Source organism: Tachypleus tridentatus, chromosome 3 (genome assembly GCF_004210375.1).
Source record: "Tachypleus tridentatus isolate NWPU-2018 chromosome 3, ASM421037v1, whole genome shotgun sequence".
In the NCBI taxonomy this organism is placed as follows: domain Eukaryota; kingdom Metazoa; phylum Arthropoda; class Merostomata; order Xiphosura; family Limulidae; genus Tachypleus; species Tachypleus tridentatus.
The window spans coordinates 40998947-41004508 of NC_134827.1; positions in this window are offsets into that span (position 1 = coordinate 40998947).

The window sequence follows — 5562 nt, forward strand, 5'->3', positions numbered from 1 at the left end:
AAATAGACTAGAAACATTCCTGTGTATTTAAATTTATTTTGTATTTCTGAAAGTCTGTCAAAAATTAAGGTTCCAACCTTGGTGTTACTTTTGAATTCAAGGTTCGATAACTGTAATCACGTGACGTATTATTATTGTTTACTATATCATGTTAATTAAGATATTATTAGATCCCCTAATACTTTTTGTAGTTAAAAAGTTATTTATGAGACACCTCGAATGAAATATATTTCAGTCGTCCTCAGTTTAGAGTGTGTTTTCTTATAGTAAAGCCACGTTGGGCTATCTGCTGAGCCCACCGAGGGGAATCGAACCCTTGATTTTAGCGTTGTAAATCTGTAGACATATCGCTGTACTAGCGGGGGGCACCCTCAGTTTAGAAGTAATAGACTAGAAAAGTGTTCAATACCACTCACAGCGGACTCTCTTTTTTTTTTACCAACGAATAACAGGATTGCTCGTTATGCTATAACGCCCTGTTTGGGTGAAAGGTCAAGTATGCCCTGTGCGGGATTCTAGCTTCTAGATTGTGAGTGAAACAACAGGTCACGGGGCTTCTTTTTTTCTTTTATAAAAACTTTGACCGAATAACTCCTGTTTTGTACCGTACAGCCTCTCAGTGACACAGCGAATGTCGGGTGACTTACAGAGCTAGAAACCAGGTTTCGATACCCGTGGTTGGCAGGACACAAATAGCTCATTGCGTAGCTTTCTCTTTAACTTCCAAACAAATCATATAGTACAATATATTTCATATTAAAATCGTCTAATGAACGACTATGGCTTACTTTTATGGGGGTGGGGTGGGGGCTGGTGTTCATTGTGATGAGCTATCCAAATTATGTTCATAAATATACCTAAAACCTCTATTTTCAAGTGAACCAAAATAGATGTTCAATAAACAATGAATGGTGGGGGTTTTAACTGGATTTATTTTTGATATGGTGTTTGTATATTAGAGGTAAGTGTTGTCGTGAAATATATTTAAGTTTTGTTGTTTTTTTAGCAATTCGTTCAGAAAGGCGTTTGTTCTGGCTGCCAGAAAACAACAGATTACCAATCAGGATTCAGACGTTCAGTAAGACCTGTTTGTTCGGGCTGCCAGAAAACAACAGATTACCAATCAGGATTCAGACGTTCAGTAAGGCCTGTGTGTTCTGGCTGCCAGAAAACAACAAATTACCTATCAGGATTCAGACATTAATAAGGTTTCGTCATAATAACACAGGCTTCTAGTTGGGCCTTGCATAACTGTGTTATTGTATTCCCGCACACGTGTCTTGTCAATTTCTCTTGCATACGTATTACGTCAGTTTCGAGCCAGGCATGGTTTTGTGGTTTGGGGCGCTCGCCCTGCAATTTGTGGATCCCTGTCATCGAAAATACTTACTCTTTCAGACTTGTGGACGTTGTAATTGTACGACCAATTCTACCAGTTTTTCATTGTTACGTTACGGAAGGCTCTTGTAGATTGCACTAGGGAACATTTACGTGATATTCAACGCAAACCAAACATTACGATTTCCTGAACAGGTGTGTTTTAGATTTCTTCTTTCTATACGTGTATTGTCGTTTTCGTTTACGAATGTATTGTCTTGGCCCAGCATGGCCAGGTGGTTATAGCGCTCCACTCGCAATCTGAGCGTCTCAGGTTCGAATCTCTGTCACATCAGACATGCTTGCCCTTTCAGCCGCGGGGGAGTTATAATGTTACGATCAATCCAATTTCGTTAGTAAAAGAGAAGCCGAAGAGTTGGCGGTGGGTGGTGCTGACTAGCTGCTTTCTAGTCTTACACTCCTAAGTTAGGAAATGCTTGCGTAGATAGCCCTCATGGTTGCTTTGAGCGAAATTCAAAAAACAACAATAAACAAACAACAACTACAACACTAAAACATTTATAACAACAATAACAGTCAACACCAAAATATTTATGACAATGAAAACAGTCAACACCAAGATATTTATGACAATGAAAACAGTCAACACCAAGATATTTGTAACAATGAAAACAGTCAACATCAAGATATTTGTAACAATGATAACAGTCAACACCAAGATATTTGTAACAATGAAAACAATCAACATCAAGATATTTGTAACAATGATAACAGTCAACACCAAGATATTTGTAACAATGATAACAGTCAACACCAAGATATTTGTAACGATGAAAACAATCAACATCAAGATATTTGTAACAATGATAACAGTCAACACCAAGATATTTGTAACAATGAAAACAGTCAACATCAAGATATTTGTAGCAATGATAACAGTCAACACCAAGATATTTGTAACAATGATAACAGTCAACACCAAGATATTTGTAACAATGATAACAGTCAACACCAAGATATTTGTAACAATGATAACAGTCAACACCAAGATATTTGTAAAAATGATAACAGTCAACACCAAGATATTTGTAACAATGATAACACTCAATACTAAGATATTTGTAACAATGATAACAGTCAACACCAAGATATTTGTAAAAATGATAACAGTCAACACCAAGATATTTGTAACAATGATAACAGTCAACATCAAGATATTTGTAACAATGATAACAGTCAATACTAAGATATTTGTAACAATGATAACAGTCAACACCAAGATATTTGTAACAATGATAACAGTCAACATGAAGATATTTGTAACAATGATAACAGTCAATACTAAGATATTTGTAAAAATGATAACAGTCAACACCAAGATATTTGTAACAATGCTAACAGTCAACACCAAGATATTTGTAACAATGATAACAGTCAACACCAAGATATTTGTAACAATGATAACAGTCAACACCAAGATATTTGTAACAATGATAACAGTCAATACTGAGATATTTGTAACAATGATAACAGTCAACATCAAGATATTTGTAACAATGATAACAGTCAATACTAAGATATTTGTAACAATGATAACAGTCAACACCAAGATATTTGTAACAATGAAAACAGTCAACATGAAGATATTTGTAACAATGATAACAGTCAACACCAAGATATTTGTAACAATGATAACAGTCAACACCAAGATATTTGTAACAATGATAACAGTCAACACCAAGATATTTGTAACAATGATAACAGTCAACACCAAGATATTTGTAACAATGAAAACAGTCAACACCAAGATATTTGTAACAATGATAACAGTCAATCTAAGATATTTGTAATAATGTTAAAATATTATCTTATACCGATTGGTGAAATAGTGGTTTGGTCTAGAAAACAGTAAGAGATATATGCAGAAAGCGTACAGTATGACAATATAATAATACAGAGAACTGAAAAAAACCCCAATATGATACAATAGAATAGCACAAATATAATACAGTAAAAGTAAACATTAATAATATGTCACGTGATTACAGTTATCGAACCTTGAATTCAAAGGTAACACCAAGGTTGGAACCTTGATTTTTAACACACTTTCAGAAATACAAAATAAATTTAAATACACAGCGATGTTTCTAGTCTATTTCTCTTATAGTCAGCTTCTGTAGACCTTTAATTTGAGTTTAGACATTATGACAAACACTTCCGTGTTTTTATTTTTTTCTTTTAGAATAAGTCAATGGGAATGCAAATTCGTGTAAAGGACCATTATTGTGGAACACACGCTGTTACCATCTATAGAGGTTTTATCTAGAACGTCTCCATTGTCCTGCTCTACATTAGCCGGAAGGGCTTATTCGTTCCTTGTTTTGAAGGAAAATACATCTTCTAAAGAGAAACACATCCTACATATTGTAAACGTTAGCCTACATGTTGTTTCCATGCGTTCACCAGTCAGAAGTATCGATTCTTTGCTAACAAATACTTGCTTACTGCTCTTCGTGTATTGGTTATGCATGTATGGATAAAGAGACATAATTTAAAGATACATGTTATGATAGATGTGTGTGCATATATATTCCCTTTTGCATATTTTAATACACATATATACATTTATATATATCATATTGCATCAGCATCTATTTAACGTAGGTCATTCTGTGGTGTTTACGTTGCTTATAAATTACACGTGTTACAAATGCTGCTGTCACGCACACATTAGGAACAGCACGTGAAGTTAAGCCTTTATTTCCTACAGTGTTTTATTACAATGTTTTCCCCTTCGCTGAAAATTCTAATGTTTGACAATATCGGTTATCAGGAGCACAATTTGACAAACTATTGTCAAATAGTTATAATGAGGTAAAAAATAGACGTTATTTTTATTTATATTCGTTCTAAATAAATGTGTTTTTGTTGTATAAAGTTAATGAGACCTCCGTCAGCTTAGAGGATAGTTTTTGGGTTTATAACTCTAAATTTCAGGTTTCGATACTCGCGGTGATCAGAGTACAGTTAACTTGATAACAAATGAACTGAGACAAAGGTAACGAACTTGTCACACTATTTAGCTTGATAGCCAATGTAAATATCCAAACTTTCACTACAAGCCTGTGTCAGGTTTTCCATATTAAATGTCCAGAGTTAAGTTTTTAACTGTCCGTTATTGCTGGTAAACCAACCTTAATGTGTTAAAAGAAGGAAATGCCAGGTTACTATGACACTAAACCACAATCCACTCTTCCCTCCTTCCACTAGTTTCATACTTATTGATAGCTACAACGTCTGCATAAGTGACTTATCATCTTTTTAGCTAGGCCTTACTCGAAATGCGACATAATAAATGTTTCTTCCAAAGTTGATCACCAAAACTGTCAAAAACAAAATACAATCGTCTAAACATTTACTATTTTTCATAAGAAAAGGTTATCTCCATTTTTATACGACTTGCTTTAGGCTAAACCTGAACTCTAGAATTAGTACATGATTGTTTGTTTGTTTTTAAGCACCAAACTACATAATAGTGTAACTGCGCTCTGTGTACCCACTACAGGTATAGAAAACCGAATTACAGCGTTGTAGGCTATGATACTTACGCTGATCCAAAAGAGGGCGTCCCCTCCTTAACCGTGAGTCGGAAAAAAAAAAAAAGCCACGCCGCACCACAGGAACCATAGAAATGAAGCCCAGTTTATGTGATAAATAACACTAATAAAATATTTATTTTATGTGTTAAGAATATCATATGTTTATCGTGTTTACTTACATTTGATTTTCTTCTTAATATACTCAGTTTATAATATTATATATTGAAAATAACTTTCGGAATAATTTGCAGCTATCGGTATAACACACATTTCTGAATAACAACTGTATGTTCAAGAACCACGTGTTTTGTTGGCTGTTATCGTTGTTACAAATACCTTTGTATTAACTATTATATTAACTATAAATATCTGCTATTATTATTGTTATAAATATCTTGGTGTTAACTGTTATATTAGCTATAAATATCTAGATATTAACTACTATCTTAAATATAAATATCTGCTATTATCATTGCTACGAATATCTTGATATTAGCTGCTTTCAAAAGAACGATGTCTACTATTATCATTGGATAGGTGATTAGGGCGCTCAACTCGTAATTCGAGGGTCGTGGGTTCGAATCTCCGCCATACCAAACATGTTTGCCCTTTCAGCCGTAAGGGC